Raw genomic sequence first — 19,874 nt, 5'->3', positions numbered from 1 at the left:
AGTAGGAAGATACCTATCTGTTCCAAATGTCAGATAAAGGTAACCCCCAAGATAATAGGTGATAGCAGCAATTATGCCAGGATGTGCCTGGGTATATAAAACCCAGAGGACTTCTGGCACACTAATATTCTCACAGACACACATCTTTCACCTTATAGACTCAGCCTTGCCACTATACTATCTCTATCTAATTTTTCATTGTCATAATGAAAAATACATAATAGTATTTCATGTACTATTATTGTTCCCCTATATGAATATACTTTCTTCTCCTGTGTATTTAAAAATAGTTTTTTTTTTTTAGATTAGTTTGTAGTATTCTGTAGTATTCACGTATCACTGAATCCTGGGATAGTTTATAGCCTAGGGTGCCCATGTAAGACTTCAGATCTTTTTCATTGCAGATCCATAGTATGATGTCAGAGCATTGTGCAGTAAGAGCTCCTAAATATTTTCAGTTTTGTTACAGGTTTTGTATCCACATTGCATCCACTATAATGTGTTCTGGTCCTCAGTGTTTGTTAAAATATTTTCTATGGATTGGATTCAGCCTTTGCTTCCATGAGAGAGAGTATCCTTTGGGTGGAGTTTTCTGATACATAACATTCCTGTTGGCAATAAGGATGAGAATCTCTCTTTGTAGAATATAATCCATTATTTATTGCTACAAGTCTACAAGCATAGATTAAGTGGAACATATTGCAACAACTATATGTCTTCTACAGTTTGCTCCGTACAGAGTCCTTGAAAGCATAACTGACCACAATTATTTTGAGCACAACCAGGCTAAAGCCAAGTACTTTCATTTGTGTTCTTTTACTTGCTATGAACGGTTGTTCAAATTCAAATGAGATTTAAAAGTATTCAAATTAAGTTGGATCACATTCAATGTCTAGCCCTGCATGCCTTGACTGATAGATGGGCAGATGGATTGAAACACCTTTTGGCCTTCATAGACTTTTTTTTTAATTACTGCCAGATACCAGCTCCTTTAAATTTTATTGATTTCAGAGGAACAGAGTAGACAAAATCTATGGTTCCAGGGACATACTCCAAGTGACCATATGTTTATGTCTTAATTTGCTATGTGATGCCACTTAAAATAGTTGTCAAAAAAATGAATGGTACTTTAATAGGAAAATACTGAACTGTATTCACTATTCGCATATCAAATTACTGTAGTGATCTTGTAATAGCTGAATGGAATCTAAATCACAACACCCTCCTCATACACACTCAAAATTATGCTTTCAGGTTCTTAATATTTTGCAAGATCATATGAATAAATTTAATTTAGTCAATATTTCATGTACTATTATTGTTCCCCTATATGAATATACTTTCTTCTCCTGTGTATTTAAAAATAGTTTTTTATTTAGATTAGTTTGTAGTATTCTGTTTCTTAGTATTTAAAGTTAAAGCATTTGACCTAGAGGCTACTAAATTTCATATCACACTCCTGTACAATTTATAGTCTCACATGACTATAATTTAAAAACATCTTTCAGATGGTCCCTATTGAACACTAAATATTTCATTGAGCAGATGGAGCAGGAGATGATAGAATTCTTTTGTAGGAACACAGAGTTAGTTACATCACCATCTCAGGTATGGGATATTGTAAAAGCCTTTTTTCAAGGTTGTATTCTTGCATATGCTTCTTATAAAAAGAAGCAACACTTACTTAAAGTTAAATCCCAAGGGCAGAATGTTGAAGAATTGTTAACCCTTTGTGCGTCCCATCCATCTCTGGAATGATCTGCTAAACATGAACTCAACAAGCTTTACACTTCCAAAACAGAATTTCTGTATCAGGCAATAATATTGGGACAGGAAGAGGAATACATCTAGTAAGCTACTGGCTTTTAGACAAGTAGCAGAAAGCGAACAGTGGATCTCCAGTGGTGTTGAGAACTTGCTGAAGTTTATTCTCCCCAGTCCCTTAAGCATCCAGGGACAGGGTTTGGAAGCAAAAGCAAACTCTTTGGAGCCTCAGCAATCCAAACCAAGGACTCAAAGCAATGTTCAAAATAAAATGCCTAACCATGAAGGTAAACTGTTCTGGCAGCATCAGTTTGGGCCTTGTTCTCCTGCCCTCGAACCAGCAGCCTCAATAAGCCTTCCAGTCTCAGCTGTGGACATATAAGCAACTCTTTACTTGTATAGTCTCTGGCTCCCTCTCCTCCCTCCCTCTCCCTCCCTCTCCTCCCTGGAAAGACTTTCCAACTTGAGGAACCAGCCCTCTTCTCTGCCTAGGCAATGAGTTGAGTCAAAGCCAGGCAGCATAGAAGGGTGGGGGAGCTTATTTGTACAGGCTTGGTATGGGTGCCTTCTTTATAGGTTTCATGTTGTTGTCTTCTGGCATCTACTGTCTCTTTCAACCTTCTCCAACCCCCACGCCTGCTCCTTCATCAGAGCAGCCGATATGAGTTGGCAGGAACTCATACTTTGCTGCTGTGGCTTATTCACAAGAAAGCTGGTGTTTTCCCTTCACATAAATTGCTTGTTCTGACATGGGCATTCTTCAAGATTTTTATTGTGTAAATTACAATCAACTACAGGGAAAATTAATGGAATTCTTAACAATTTTCAGGCTAACTTACCTCACTGAAATCCAGGCAAATATAGGGGTACTTCTATGTTTGGGGATCAGTTTCACTTCTGACACATCCCAACTGGAAGGACCAGAACCATTGCCCCAAAACACAACCCCACCAGTTGGTGCAAAAGAACACCATAGTCAAGCTGCTGAGAAATCCAAGAGAACTAGCGGAGTCCAAAAGCTTCTGGCATAGGTCATCTACCAAGGTGATCAAAAGCAGTCTCAATAACCTATTCTGGTTGAAATCCTGATTGAAAAGAATCCAGTACATTTCTTCTTGCAGTATTGTGCAATAATATATATTAATGTGCTATAACAATAATAATGTAACAATATCCTTTAAGTATTATGTAATAATTGTTTTTTATGGGACGCGGTGGCGCTGCGGGTTAAACCGCTGAGCTGTCGATCGGAAGGTCGGCGGTTCGAAACCGCGCGGCGGGGTGAGCTCCCGTTGCTCGTCCCAGCTCCTGCTCACCTAGCAGTTCGAAAACATGCAAATGTGAGTAGATCAATAGGTACCGCTTCGGCGGGAAGGTAACGGCGTTCCATGCTGGCCACATGACCCGGAAGTGTCTATGACAACGCCGGCTCCAAGGCTTAGAAACGGAGATGAGCACCGCCCCCTAGAGTCGGATTCGACTGGACTTTACGTCAAGGGAAACCTTTACCTTTACCTTAATAATTGTTTTTAAAAACAGCTTTAAAGACTTTTGTAAAACTTAAAACTGAGTTTGATTTACCTAAAAATCTTTCTTGATACTTCATGCAACTTAGGCCTTTGTTAAGTGGACTATTTGACACCAATGCCATTGCTGTTACTAAAGCATTTACATTTGCTAGAAGGCTTGGAGGTTCTTAAAATCAACTACTAACTTTTAGAAGAAGCTGAAAGTAGCTGATGAATCTGAAATTAGTTATTTATGCAACTTTTGGAAGAATGAGCTCGCATGTCCCATTCTTGTAAACCACTGGAAGACACTTTAAAGAAGTGAAAATATTTTGTTTTCATCTTATGAGGCAGAATTTATTATTTCAAGTATACAAGACACGACAAATAATGTTTGATAAGTGTTGCATGGAAGCACCATATGATAGGAGATGCAATTCAGAAGCTGGAATACCAGCTCATAAAATCTGGATTGTCCTATTGTCCCCATGTTTTGAGCTAAAATTTACAGCACAATTAAAATGATCCTAGAGCAATCACTACAGGTTAAGAATGCATATATTCTGCTTGACTATATCTCAGAACTGATAAAATACCAAGAACAGGGGACCTGCATGGGGTGTCCAGAAATTCTTACATGAAACTGAAAAAGGAATCTATACTTAATTTCCAGCAGTGGGTTGGTCATGTGTGTCTATCAATATTAGAATTAGGTTTGTTTGTTTTTTCCTTTTTGCAAAGGGACAATGAAGAGGATTTTTTAACAATTTGGTCACATGTCTTGAAATTGTTTTTCTGATATTTGTCTAGACTTTCCCCTTTCTTTTATTCTAAAAAAGTTTTTTTTCTATTAATGAGTTTCATATAATAAAATAACTTATAACCAAGGGACAAAACCCCAAGATAGAAGCCCAGGCCCTGAGAAGCCAGAAGAAATCCTTATAAATTGTCTTCTACAAAACTGTGAGCATTAGAGGTTTTTTCCCTCATCTTTTTCATACCCTTCCTTGATACTTTTTCTTGTGGTTTTCTTAGAAGAAAACATGCCCATGCATAATCACCCACATGAAGACACTTAAGTGGCCTGAGGTTAGAGTAGCACTATATCCACATGTGAATTTGATGAGGCCACTTGGCAAGAAAACAGAAGGTTTGGTTTCCTGTCTTCTCAAAGCAGTGTCCGCTGGTATAATAATGTTTGCCTTTGGCTGGAAGGGATGGGACAATTTTCTCAGGAAACCGTTGGCACTTCTTCAAATGTTTGCACCACTCTAACCATAATCAGTACTAGCAAAAAGCTAGTGCCATTTTTCTGGTCTGACTGATATTTTCCTGTGACTGGAGAGAAATGATTGCTGTATGACAGCTCTGGTGGACTATCCAACTGGCTGAAGGTAAAAATTAGTCAGTGGGAATAGAACTGTAAGGTTGGGAGAGACCTTGGAAGTCTTCAAGTCCAAACCCCTGCCCAGGCAAGAATCCTCATAACCTCCCAGGAAACTGGCTGTCCCATCTTTGTTTGAAAACTTCCACTGATGGAGCATGCAAACTCCCAAGAGGCAGGCTCTTCCACTGCTTAATAGCTCTTACAGTTGGGGAATTCTTCTTCCCTATGACAGCCATTCAAGTATTGAAGACTGCTGTCACTCTTCCTTAGATTAAACACACTCATTTTTTTTCACAGCTTCATAGAATTGAGCCTCCAGCTATTTTTGTCACTCAACTCTTCACTCTTTCCAGTTCCTTAATGTCCTTCTTGTACTGTGTCACCCAGAACCAGACACAGTATTTCAGGTGTGGTTGGACCAGTGCAGGGTGAAATTATCACTTCCCATGATCTCAACATTATACCTCTGTTGATGCCCAAGGCTGCATTAGCCTTCTGGCAGCTGCAGCACACTGCTGGTTCATGCTTAATCAGCGATCTATCAGGACACCTAGATCCTTCTCACAAGTCCTACAGCTGAGCTAGGTACTACCTATCTTGTACCTCTGGGTCTGGTTTTTCTTAACTAAGTGTAGAATCCTAGATTTCTCACTACTGAACTGCATAGGCTCCAATGTTCAAATCTATCCAGATCGTACTCTTCTGTACTGCCAGTTACACACACACATAGCCAGCTTCTGATAATGAACTTGAGATATTTATTGCAGTTGTAAATCTTTCACCAAAATAATACAAAGCATGCTGCAAACTCAAAGCTTTCTATGTAGGGATGAGAACTTCCTTTTGCCAAAGAGTCTGGAGAAACAAATTTCAAGTTCAGGAAGATACAAGAACAGTCCATTTCCAATCCAAGGTTCCTGTTAATCCAACATCAGCATACAGGTAAAATCACAGGTAGGAAATTAAGATGTTACTTACCACAAGGAATCATCAGTGACTGGGAACAGAGGCAGTAGAGGCAAGATAGGGATCAGCCATGGGGACAGCAAACTTCACAGAGATACAGCTTTCTGCTAACTCAAGGATGACTGGAGAATGGTGAGAAAATGTGTTTAATTTGGTTGGAACTTAACCCTTCCTCATGCAATTCCCATACATAAAATAATGCAGAAATTTAAGCAGTTTCAGCATTTAGAATTAAAATCATTTAGAGGAATTTTGATCGATCTTAACTCTTATTAGAAAGCTTCTTGATTGCTGAACTTGAAGAATCAATGGTAAAATTTTGCATTAATTGGAATGTGTTTATAAACTTCCCTAGTGCAGATAGGTGTTGTGTGAAATAATGGGATCTCATTCCTATTCTTTGGCAATGTCTTATTGATGCTGTCAGTCTGAATTTTTTAATGTCTCCAGTGCATTACACCCAGAATCATGGAATTGATCAGTAGAGTGGGATACAATCACCAAAGCACTGAATTTCCCTAACGTTTGTAGTAACTTTCATCAGTGCACTGGATTTTATGCTATCTTCTTAAATGCAGTTATGAATCATTGATATAAAGAGCTAACAAACTCAAGCTTAATACTAATCTCAGCCAGTTTAAAATCATTCATAGGATTTTGTCCTCTTTCCACTCTTGATTGAACGTTAAACTTTTGATCTTTGCAGCCAAGTTTCAGAGACTTAATCTATAGACTATAGGCTCATTTCCAGCACCAATACCCCAGAAGATATCCTACTTAAATATAACCCAAAGTAGAGAGTTTGGTAGTAGTGATGGTCAGAGTGCTATTTCTATTTTCTGTCCTCCATCTATCCAGGCATGGCAATCATGCGAGCCTCCAGATGTTATAAATGTACAACTCTCAGAAGCTTTAATCAGCATGGCCAATAATTAGAGATGTTGGAAGGAGATAGCTTTCCCACCCTTATCTATGGCAAAGAAGCATCAGCAAGTCACATTTGAATACTGATGAATATGCTCGGCAAACAGAACAGATGGTATCAGCGGCTTCACAACTTTCCCCTCCCTTACACAGGAACTAACATTGCCTAAGTTCCTACTATTAAAGTCTGTGAAGGCTAAATAGCTCTCACTCATCACTTATCTTTCCCTGTATTTGCAGATGCCAGATCTGTGCACTTTAGCCTCTTTCTGAAATCCCACCAAGGACTTAAGTAGTACAATTAAACTGCGTTCTTGCAAAGGGGCAGAGTCTACCCCTCCCTGAAATGTTAAAGTTTAAAGGAGCACTGCCAGATATTGTGAGCCTTACGTTTTATTTATGCCTGTTCTATTTAAGAAAAAATAACTTCAGCTTCTTATATTGTTTAAGAAGGTAATATTTTTCATGGTGTTGTACTCAACATTCCATGTGCTACTTGTGTAAGAAAGGTATTTAAATCTCTCATTATGTTTGCATAGTTTTCTATGGACTAGCAGGTTTGTTTAACCAATCCAATTAGCCAAGATTAGGCAACAGGTAACTTCCATTATCACTTACTCAGATGTTCAGTGAAGATTCTCCAGACATGAGAAATTCTGCATAACTTTCATGGAGGGTAACATAAAATCAGTTGAACTAATTTCAGGAATAACTTTCAGTTAGGGTGGTTTAAGAGCAGCATTTCTTACTTGAGCTGGAAAAGGCTTGAGTTCTTCAAGAATATTTTCCAGTAAGGTAGACTGTGGTATTTGATTCTAAACCAAGGAACTAAGTATGAATTATTAATAGTCAATGGGATCCCATTGTGTTGATCAGAAAGTTTCCATATATCTGACTTCTTATGGAATGAAACTATCTGATTATCTTTGTTCCCTATTACTGTATCACACTGTTAGTCAATTCACTCTGAATTTTGTGTGAAATATTTCACATTTTCAAGGTCAGCAATAGTCTTTTCATGCTGTATGTTAATTGAGGTATAAAGCCAACATCATTGCTTTATTAACATTTACTTTACCAGTTTTCTAAAAGTTCTGTTTCCAAATTGCAATACCGATTAGCCACTGTCAGCCCTGGCAGGTAGACCAGACCAGAAAATCAACTCCAGAAGACGACTAGAACTGTTCTTTATTGAAACAGGTTATAAGAACAGAATCTTTCAAGTCTGGTTATGCTTTATTTCACCTCTTTCATATACTCCAATGAATTAGGGAGGTTTACCTGATCCACTTCCAAATATTATCTTGCTTCCTAGGACTTAAAGAACGTTTCTGCCTTCTTTGCCTGGGCAACGGTTCTTGTATATTTCTGGCAAGATCATCTCCCTTACTCTGTATAGGCACTGACTATGAGCCTTCAATCTGCCTCATGGCTAAGCAGCTTTCCCAAGTATTCAACTATCCCTCAGGAATATTGTGGGCTGAAAACATTAATGATTCCACTATACAAGTCAGAATGAAGAAAACTGTAAATCAAGAAGACAGACTTATGGGCAATTGGTTGAGGAAACCTGACCAATGGACAGCAAAATCAGTCACTGCCCACTTCTCCTTCCCAGATATACAGGCCTTTAATTCCCAGTGGATGTGGAAGTTGTGGAAAGCTGAATTAGTAGATGCTAAGGAAACCATTTTGCAACTGAGAAAGGGCCAGGGTGTCTAGGATTTGTGGCTGATTGAACAAAGCAGTTTGTAAAAATAAGTATCAAGATAATGATGAGAATCATAAAAGAGCCAGATGGTGTTCTGATTATTGTGTGGCTGAATCCAAATGCCACATTAATCTGTAAAGTAATAAAGGGACCTAACATTTAGGAAGGAGAAAAATGCATGAGCTTCTATAACATAATGCTTATTGTCAAGTAGCCATCAAACCAGATAAAGATTCTGATTATATTTTATGACAAGCCCAGACATTTGCTTTTAAAAAAAATCTAATTTAATAAGCCCAGGGAAAAGAGAAACAAACTTTAAGAACAATCCACATTAGCTTTATTTCTGAAAAATATCTGGAGTTTACACCTGTCTTGCAAAGCCAATTATGGCAGTAGACAAAAATGTCATGGGAATGAAAGTTTGGCTGGATCCATATTACAAAACCCTTTAGATTTCCCGAAAGCATTCTGCTTTACCTAATTCATAACAGATTTTAAGATTTACAGGAAACATACTTCTAAAACACATCAGATTGCAATATTTTCCATGTCAACTATTTAGTGTATTCCCAAAGAAACATTTTCTTTGCCCACTGCCTCTTCTTTCAACCTTCTTCTCCCAGTTGCTCATGGGATTCCATTATAATTGGAGCTGGCCTGTCTTTTCCTTCAAACCACTTTTGCCTCCAGCAGTGTAGAAGCCTCATATGAAATGATTTTGTGAAGTTGACAAAACAGAATTTGATCTGCCACGGTATGCCTGAATTTTCCTAATACATTCTGGTAAAGTAAGTGATTGCGTCATTACAAACCTGTAGTCAATTCAAATGGGTTTTCTCAGCTCTACTTTACACTTTGAGACTTCCTGAAAAAGCACAGGGCAAGTTCATGAACAGTACAGGCCAACATTTCCCTAAAAGTCCTATTCCTTTCATAATTCCAAAGTAGAATTAAAAACAGTTGGCTAAACTAAGCTAACAGGCAGCTGTTTACAATTACTGTAGAGAAAGCATTACATTTAGTCTCTTAGCTGCCCAATCTGACAAATATACGTGTATAATCAAGCATTATTTCTCATAGCATATTAACTTTTCTTAAAAGTATAGGTTACAAGTCCTTCCAATTTCCAGAGGAATTTCTGTATTACTCTGGTAATTCCATTATCATCAAGCCTATAGACTAATTCTTCAATGAGCTACAATATCCCTCCTAACCCAGAGCCTTTCTAGTCCACAGTTCATTTCATCTGCAAAGCATCTCCGCATCCCTTATTGCTACCATGACTTTGCCCCTTGTTGTTCTCACTATGTGTGATTCCCAAGTACAATTTTATATTGTCAGTTCTGGGATTCACTGGGAGTACCTTCAGCCAATCACAGCTCAACCCAAGTCAATCAGTAGTTCAACACAGGATACAGCAGCCCATCCTACTTAAGAATATAGCCAAACAATGCTCACTGTCACTCAGATATGCTAATATCTGAGTTTACAGTTAACCCACACAGAACTTCCAGCCCTCTGTGACCTCATAAACAGCAAAAAAAGAAACAAAGGCTTAAAGAGAGGCAAAAGCATTCACCTCCTTGCACACGTAGACAATGCATTTGTGTGCTTGTGTCTGTTGGTTTACAGATCATCCATGGGATGACTATTTGAGACAGCTTGTCTTGAAGAACAATAATAAATGTTGAGAAGCCAGCCATAACTTCTTCTCTTCATGGTGGAAAATCAGCAGTGTATTTTCTCTATTAATCTTGCAAGTGTTGCATAATTCTTAGTTTTCATTCTGGAATAACACTGTTTGAGGGCTTATCTCTAGGCTTGATTGGGAGAAACATAAACTGGAAGGCAGAGAATGTGGTGGGAATCTGACTGATCTGAAAATAATAACCACAGACACTGGAAGAACTGCATTCCCCAGAGTGAAAGCAAGAGGAAGACAAAAAATCCTCATTTTTAAGGGATATCCAAGAAGAACAACGTTTAATATTTTACAACAGGTTAAGCACTAGCCAACATTTCTTGAACTTAGAAAGTTAAGCAGAGTTGGAGATGGTTAATACTTGAATGAGAAACCACTGAAAAATACCAAATCTGTGGGCTAGACTGGGAAGTAAAGCATTCTGGATGTTATTGTTCATCAGGAGTGACTGGGGGGTGGGGGGCTCAATGAAGTTGAAGTGGCAGCTGTGACTCAAAGCCCTGCCCCTTTTTAACATGCATAGCATACCTTGTGTACAAGTAGAAAGGGGCAAAGCTTTGATCACCTGGTCATACCCAACATTTTGACATTGTTGATGTATAACATTGTATGAGAAGCCCTGTTGCTCAGTTTTCTTGCAAGTCAGTTTAATCACGAGGACTTGAGCTCACTTCAAATGAGATTTTATTTTTACTACAGTTTGAGATTTATAACTGATGAGGAGATGTCAAGCTGCAGAGGAAGCATACTCCATGCATGTGGTAACCTATTGTCCTTCAGATAGCTGAACTTAACTCCCATAATTCCTCAGACAGTATAGAATAGAATTTCAGATAGCTGGAAGATACCAAACTGTGTAAGGAAGAAATACCACATCACTAATCCATACATTCAGATTGAAAGAATCCATTTATGTAGCCCCAGATACCATATTCTGACCATAGGACAGAATCTTGAATGGAACAATTTATAAGTTCATGAACCATTTAGATCTCATGGGGATCACTCCGTGAATCATTCCTATTATCGTGTAAATAGGATCTGTGAATTGGTAGCTATAGTTTTCAAAAAGTCTATGTAGTAGCTAGCTTCTGTAAATTATAGAGGCATGCCTTCATTTCACAATTTATGTACAAGACTCACCAATCATGGTTTAGGGCTAGTGCTACTATAATTCTACTGTAAAAGAATGATAGCAGATTTGAACTTCCACCAAGTACTGTAACTCCTGTGACATACTGTTAAAAGAACAATGGCATAGCATCCAATCTAAAGAGTGAAGATTATGGGTTAATTAAGCTAAAGTGACTTTTAAACATCTAAGACAGATTACCCAGAGTATTAGATACTACCTAGCAACCAAGTGGATCCCAGAACTGGCCCAACATGTTGCATATTGTATGCGTTTCTCTCATCTCATCAGCTCTAGCAGAGAAATCTCTTTTTAAAAACTGCTTCCATTGCTTTACTTCAGAAGTTACCTTTAAAAAAAAGTGGTTTATTTGTTGTTATTCATTAGTTTAACCATTTTGGTTTCTATATTATGTTTCTGTTCATTTGAGTACTCGGTGACTAACAAAAATTAAAAGGCAAAATATATACTACTATACTAACTAAATTAGCAGATAAAAGCCTGGTGCAAGACACATCTTGCCATCCTGAAGGCAGAGAGAGTGGGGGCTAACCACAAGGTTGAAAGAGGCTGGAGTTGCAAAGCAGAAAGCTGCCCCAGACCCTAGCCAAACCTCAACCCCAGTCAAACAAGTCTCTGACTGGGGAGATACACCCAAAAAAGGGCCTCTTTTGGAGACCTTAATGGCCAGCCAGTTTCATACAAGGAAAGCTCTTCCATCTTCAGTTCAGTCTGCTTGCTAAGAGACTCTGCTAAGTAAAACTTTACTTCGTTAAACAAAAACACATTGGGCAACAGTTGGAACTGTAAATTTATTCTCCATGTGTCATATTAGTCACTTCACAGTCATTATTCTAGCCATATAAGTTCTAGAAGACTTGCCTGGATGATACCCATTTGCTCAGATGCTGAGCTGCACAACAAACATCCTTACTGAATTAGCTTATCTATGCTTAGCCTTATTTATTGGAATATTTTGGTTTCAAATACCTCATTAACTTTTGGACCTCCATGAGCTTTCAAAAATATTATATGTACATATTCCACAGTAATTTATTTATGCATTTACTTAGTTTTCTATGTCACACCAATTAAAAAAACAAAGAATGCCTTACAATGCCTGCACACCAAAGAGTTAAAATACAAATGAATAAAAATAATCAGGAAACAATAATTCAGCCCATCACTCTTGAGCATTCCACTCTTGAGGACAAATTGACGTTCCATTCTATGGAAGGGCCCAGTTTTCACTGCTCTTTGAAAACTTAATAAGGAAGGGGCCACCAATGAAGGTGCATTGGCCCAGTTAATTAAGACAGTTAATCTAATAAAAGTGATTGTTGAATGGACTGTAAGTGGACAATATAGCTCAATTATGTCTATGTCTTCTCATAAAGAGTGAAGATTCCAATCAACTTGTAGCCTTTCTAAAAAGATACCTCTCTGGCAAAACGAACTTCAACACAGAATATTATCAGCGCCAGTTCTCAAGAGAGCTGTCTTTTCATCTTATACAACCAAATGTTCCCCAGGCAAAGCCTTTTTCAGTTAACAATGCTTTCACCTTCCACTTTTTTTTTTTAAAGAAAGTGCTGATTGCCTAAGTTTCATTTCACACAGAGAAAAACCACTTTCCTTTAAGGGTGGAGTGGAGTAAGAAGAAAAAGTCAAGGGGATTTGTCAGACACCAGTAAAAATCTGGGCTTGTTGCAGTCTTGGTACACTTAAGCTGTACACTTCCCTAATTCAAACAAAACCACAAGATGCTATCAGCAAAGTCGTAATGCAAGCAACTGCTCAACTGTTCCAAACTCATCCCTTGTGTCAAAAGTGCAAAATGCAGTGCTGCTCCTAAGGTTTGTCTTGTCTTTGCTTTGTTCTAAGCTTTTCAGGCTCACGTAGAGAGTGATAATGTTTATTATGTTCGTTATGGAACAAGCTTTGCTGGGCATAGCTACCTTGTCAGGGGCATGAATTGTTGCTTTTGGCAGACCGATGCACATGTGTACAGTGGAGGGACTGTAGACACCACGAAATGCCAGCTTTGTCTATGACATTTCTGTGCAAATTGCAGGAGATGAACTCAGTGACCTGTCAGAGTAGAAGTTACCGCTGGCAATGCAGTCTTCTAGAAATTAATCTTCATGTGCTTTCCTTGAGTTCACCCACCGTCTTGCCAGCTGGCACATGTTATTTGTTGCATTGATCACACTATTGAGCACCCTATTCTGGGCTCTCACCCCTCAGTTCAATCCCATGGGCACTGAGCTTATCAGAAAGAGCAGCAGCTGTCTCAGTCATCACTGCAATGGAGGTCATGAAGTAGAACAATTGATCCAGGCTTCTGGGTCCACCAAGGCAAAAAGACTTGCCCAGCCCAGGACAGCCTAGCTAAAAGTATAGGAGAAGAGAAGGAGAACCGAGGTACTTCTTCACTTAATGCACAAGAGCAGGGCATGCCATACCTATCCCAGTTTGCTTTGCTAGTGCTTTCTCTCTGTTGGAAGTTTTCCTACTAGATTGCTTCAGCATTTGGTTGGTTGGTTGGTTGGTTTTTAACAAAAACTAGGGGTGCACGAACATTCCTTGCGTGGACCATTTGATGCATAGAACAGTTTATTTTGGGTGGTCTGTGTGCAAATTAAAAATATGACTTTAGTCCAGACTTGGACTGAAACACTGATGTTCTGGACAGGGGTATTTGGGGGCGGGAAACAGGAAAAAGCCAAGAACAGCACCAGTGATCTGTTACCCCACCCAACCCAGTTTCCCAAGCGCCTTCCTTGTCCTGCTTCCACACAGCTGCTGTTCCAGTGTCCTTGGCTTTAGGAGTGGGATATCCATCTGGCCATCTCCAAGCCCTCATGCATGTTCCCTAAAAGGAAGTAGGAAAGGAAGGCACTGGATCATTGGGCAGGAAGGTGAGTAGTCAGTGGCAGGCTATGAACACTGGAAGCAAAAGATCAGCAAGTGGGCCAACCCATAGGCCATGTGTTAAAGGAAGGGGTACAGGAGTGAGGCACAACAGCTTTGCTCTGCTGTCCCAGTGAGACCTCTCTGGATTTTGTCTTGACTGGAACCTGGAGCAATCACTGTTCTGTGCTCTAACTCTGGCACAACAGCAGTCCACCCCAGCAGCTTGGCAGAATTTCTGAGTAAACGAGATTGTGTGCATGAAACAAACACGTTTCCTGTTTCATGCACAGCCCTAATAAAAACTTCCTGAAATGGTGGAAGATAATGGCTTTAGTTTAGTTTATAAATATTACATTTGCACAGAAAATTAAAAGCATCTGTAATTAAATAGTAATAATGTCTCTTTCATAGATGCTATATATACAATGTTTGATATACATTATAATATACATCAGTAAAGGCTGCTCAGGTAATTTGTATGAACTGTGTTCTGTTTATTGAATGCTTTGTTTGAATGTATGCATTGGCTGTATTGGAAATATGTGCTGTTACTTATGTTTCTAGAATCCTTGTCAGGAAAAAAAATATTTTATTTATAACTTCTTAGTCACACAGTTTTTTCTTGTGTAATTCCACAGGTTCATACTAAAAAGACCAAAAAAAGTAAATATTTATCAAGTTCAGTGCTAAGTTAGATACTGTCTTATTATGATGAACAAAAATATGTTTTTGATTTTTTAAAAAAGGTACATTTTTTCTGCTCTTTGTATGTAAAATTACTAATTCAAATAGCCCAGTTGGGGCATGTGACAGAGAGAGATTTGTAGTGTTTTCAAGGAAAGAGAAGCACAAATAGCTTATTCAAAAGTTAGTCTGGCTAACTAGGGTTTTAGATCCTAATCCCTAAAAACTCCATCTGGAAAATATCCTAATTCCATTACCTGCTTCTTGTATTTATCTATCTTTGCATTTCCCCCATACCCATCAACTAGCCTCTCTTGTTTTCTAACAGTTTAACCCACACAGTTTCTGTAGGACTTGCTTTTAAGTGTGCATTACATTTCACAGACTCTGTCTCTTAAGGCACAAAACCTAGCCATTATATGGCAGATCTATAACCAATTCCATTTTTATAGCGTCTTATAACATTGCCTGACCATTGCTGTGATGATACAAGGCCTGATACATCAACACAGAATGGTTAGATGATGGCATTGGTTTCCATGAAATGCAATGGGGTCAAAACAGGCAAGATGGCAGTGGATCAAGCCATGCCTGTTTTGTATGTGCACTGATGTCACATATACATAAAAAAGGGTGGGGCTTAGATTGTAATGCAGTGACCACCATCTTGCCTGCTTTGATCTCCCCACCACCACTTTTCCCACAGATGCTGCTGAATGATGGCATAAGACCCTATGATCTTTTCCTTGCAATACCTCTCCTTACCTTTCTATCCTTGTAAATCATCCTTGGTTCTACGATGTTCACAGACTGACTTATACTTTTTGTCTTTCCCACCTCTCTCTTTTTGAGGATTTAATCAACTCAGTCCAACCACAACTTCCTTGATTTTCCCCACCCTCCCAACCCATTCCCTCTCCTTCACATAGCTGCTGTACAACTTGATCCTCATCAATTTGATCCCCCCTTTTTTTTTTTGGTACTGGTTACTCACTTTTGTATTCAATTCACATTCATTAAACAGCTAAACATATAATGAATCTAAAGATTATCTATTTGGGACACATATTGTGAAGGCCATTGGATAGAATTGGTATGTATGTATGTATGTATGTATGTATGTATAACTAAATTTATAAGGCCACCCAACTCAAACAATGTGACTCTGGGCAGTGTACAACAACAAAAATAAACCAAAAAACCACATAAGACATATACAATATATAAATATAAGATACAAAATATGAAATATAAAATGGTGACCAAACACCATAACAAAACCACCAAAAGGGGCTCCTAATACCCGGGGGAAAAGCCAGGCCTTGACAACTTTTCTGAAGGTGAGCAGAGTTGCTGAAGCTTGGAAGAATTAAAGGCAATAGAAAAAGAGGCCAAGAGAGAACAAGATGGCTAGATGCTATTTCTGATAACACACGCATGAATTCATAACTGTCTTTTGCCAAAGAGCAAAAGTCTGGTCTGCACACCCTCTGTCCAGCACAAAGTTTTGCTTTACTTTCCAAAGTCTGCTCATTTATACCTTTTCAGTCAGAGTTCTGCCAAACCCTTTCCCAGATACATTTAACAAACTGATCCCCCTGTAGTTTTTGTATACACTCTTGCTACCTTTCCCTTTGTATAGGGCAGCCTTTCTTAACTTATTGACCCTGGAGGAACTCTTGAAATATTTTTCAGGCCTCAGGGAACCCCTGAGCATTCAGGCTCAAATGTAGGCCAAAAGTTGCAAAATTATTATATTCATGTCATGGGTAGGCCTGTACAAATTCATTAACAGTGTTTTTAAACTGAAAATAAAAAATGAAACTTACCTCTGAAATGTGAAGTTGCCTGAATTTAAAATATTTTTTAAAATAAATTGTGATCTCCCAGGGAACCCCTAGTGACCACTTGTGGAACCCTAGGTTTCCATGGAATCCTGGTTGAGAAACCCTGGTATAGGGCAATAATGTCTTCCAATCATCTGGGGCAGATGCAGCCTCCCTGTGTAAAATAGTCAAGTGGTAGCTTCTATTATAGGTGCAAGTTTACATATCATTACTATAACTTAATTAAAATATATTTCATGTCACCATAGTGCAGAAGACAGTGATGAAGTAACCTGTGTTTCCTACTCAGTATGTTATCCACAAGTTAATTGTTGACACTTTTAAGGGCCTCTTTGCTCTCTTTTCTTAGAAAATTTTATTTTATCTTTAAACAGACTTAAACTGGACAATACTTTAAAAAAAAGACATCAGCAAAATATCAGTTGCTGGGGAACATGAATAGGAAAATACTCTTATTCTCATCTCCCCTTCCCTCTGGAATAACATACCCCCAGACATTCATATGGCTCCTACCATAACAATGGTTAAGAAGTCCTTGAAAACTTGGCTATTTCGAGGGCTTGGGTTACTGTGGATTTCAAGCCGCCCATCGGATTTTATCAGTTAGTAGGAATGTTTTTCTGGGTGTACATCATTCTTGGTGAAAGAACGTGAAAGGTCCTTGTACAAGCACTGAGTCATGTCTGACCCTTTGGGGGGACACTGCTTTCACAATGTTTTCTTGGCAGACTATAGCAGGGTGGTTTGCCATTGCCTTCCCCAGTTGTCACCTTCCCCAGCAAGCTGGGTGCTCATTTTACCGACCTCAGAAGGATGGAAGGCTGAGTTGACCTGAGCTGGCTACCTGAGAATCCAGGTTCCACTGGGATCAAACTCGGGTCATGGGAAGAGTTTTGGATGCAATACTGCCACCTACCACTCTGTGCCACACAAGACCACACATCATTCTTACTATTTCTAATATTGAATGCTACCCAGAGCGTAATGGACCTGGGCAGCCTTTAAATGTAATTAATAAATAAACATATATAAACACTAATATATGCATACACTATGTACACATACACACACACTAATCCAGTTGTGAAAGAAAAATATTAAAAACATCCATAACAATGCAATCTACAATCATATTTTAATCATAACCCCACAGCTCCATGTATCTTCAATCAACAAGAAAATTCATACTCAGGGGATGGATCCTCACTAATTTTAAGTCTGAATCCAACTGATTTTCTCCTACTGTTTCATCAACCTTAAAAAAAAAAATTCCCACATATCCAATGAGATTTACTTCCTAGTTAGCAAATGTAGAATTGCAGCATGTATGACTGAGTCAAAGCAGCATAATCTTTATTGCGTGAGAACTTCCTAGATACATCTGTCAGATAGAAGTGAAAATCAGTGATAACCTTCACTACATAATAAAAAGATACATAAACTAACTAATAACTAATATGATGCTACTACGAATGTCTGAGTTGACTATACTCTTTTAAAATAAGGCCCACTTGCTTGTGTGAATCTCTGTATCTCTGTAAAAGTATAACATTCAGTGAGTCAAAATTAGTCTTGTGCAAGTGGGATCTTCTAGTCCAGAGGTCCCCAACCTTTTTGGCACCAGGGACCAGTTTGTGGAAGACAATTTTTCCGTGGACCGGGTGGGGGGGGGGATGGTTTTCCTTGGATTCACAAGGCACACATCAGGCGCTAGGACCAGCATGGAAACCAGCAGGTTCAGGCAAGGAGCTCCAGCCTGGTAACCCTTGGAGGCTTCCACAGCAGCAGCACGGATGCTCCCCCACCCACCCCACTCACCTCCTGCTCTGCAGCCTGGTTCCTAACAGGTTGGGGACCCCTGTTCTAGTCAATAGCCTACATTCTTTTGCAGAACCAGTATTATATCCATACAAATTGCTAAGCATTATTCAAGTCTAAGGAATGCCTGCAGATAAAGCAGAAAACAGATGATCTTACAAATAGTTGCTCCTCAATGGTCCAACAGCAGTATCTTCCCCACTCTTTTAAATTATAATTGTATTACAGTAAGTAAAGTGAATACAATTGCCTTTTTCCAATGTTTGACACCAGGATAAGATTGGTTAATGGAAAAATTTAAGATGTCGAAAGGAAGCAGTTGTGGCGTATCAGAAGATATTTTATAACTGGGGTTAGTAAATAAAGGATTTTCTGAAAGCTCATTATTAATAGTACAACCAATTCTCTGCTATATGAGAAATGAATGGCATTTTTGTTATAGTTTTTATTTGTTATCATAAGGAAAAAGCTTAATTTTTGTAGGAAATTATCAGTGCATGATCATGAACTTGGTTTGATCCTCAAGCAAATTATTCCGCACTTCCCCCACTTCACAAATAAGCCCTAACTTTTTGAGCCAGAATAGCTAGTGTTCTTATAATCATCATCCCAAGGATACTCAGCAAAAACAAATTTGATCCTTGTTATGCCTATAATAAATAGACACACTGTTACAGAAAAAAGAAATTAACAACCATCTATTTTTTCCTTCTTCTTCTTCTTCTTCTTCTTCTTCTTCCTTCTCACTCCCAAAAGTGAAAGTTATTTAGGAATGTACGTAAATCAAATTCCTAGTCTCTGCCAATTCTCTTGGACGTTCACTTTTCCCAGCAAAATATGACTCAATGTTTGCTTTTCATTTGACAATAAGAGTTCAGTATACAACTGGGTTTCTGTTCAGGATCATGTTCCAACAAAAATGTTACATATTTCGTCAAGACTTATGAGGAACAAATGTACTATCTCAAATGTGTAGAACTAATTCGTAGATTTAAAAGTTAAAAAACAAATGAGCCTAGAAAAGATTTAGCTGTGACAATGAAGTTGTATAATATACTAAGCCATTAGTCTGGCTGAGTCATGAAAGTGGCCACAACCAAGTACATGAGCTACCTCTAGGTTGGTAAGCTGAGCTGAGCTTCACATGTAAAAACGGTGATCTGACTTGATCCAACCCAGGGACATCAGAAAACAAAACTCTGGGTTGTTTTTGGGTTGTTAATGGATTAGCCTCTGTTCTGCATAACAAATGGTTTAAGCCTGGGAAAGGAGTAGGCAGGGCTGTCTACTCTCACCCTACCTATTCAACTTGTACGCAGAACACATCATGCGACAAGCTGGGCTTGAGGAATCCAAGGCTGGAGTTAAAATCGCTGGAAGAAACATTAACAATCTCAGATATGCAGATGATACCACTTTGATGGCTGAAAGTGAAGAGGAACTGAGGAGCCTTATGATCAAGGTGAAAGAAGAAAGTGCAAAAGCTGGCTTGCAGCTAAACCTCAAAAAAAC

This window comes from Candoia aspera, chromosome 1, assembly GCF_035149785.1.
Source record: "Candoia aspera isolate rCanAsp1 chromosome 1, rCanAsp1.hap2, whole genome shotgun sequence".
Classification (NCBI taxonomy): Eukaryota; Metazoa; Chordata; class Lepidosauria; order Squamata; family Boidae; genus Candoia; species Candoia aspera.
Note: the sequence above shows the minus strand (reverse complement) of the source record.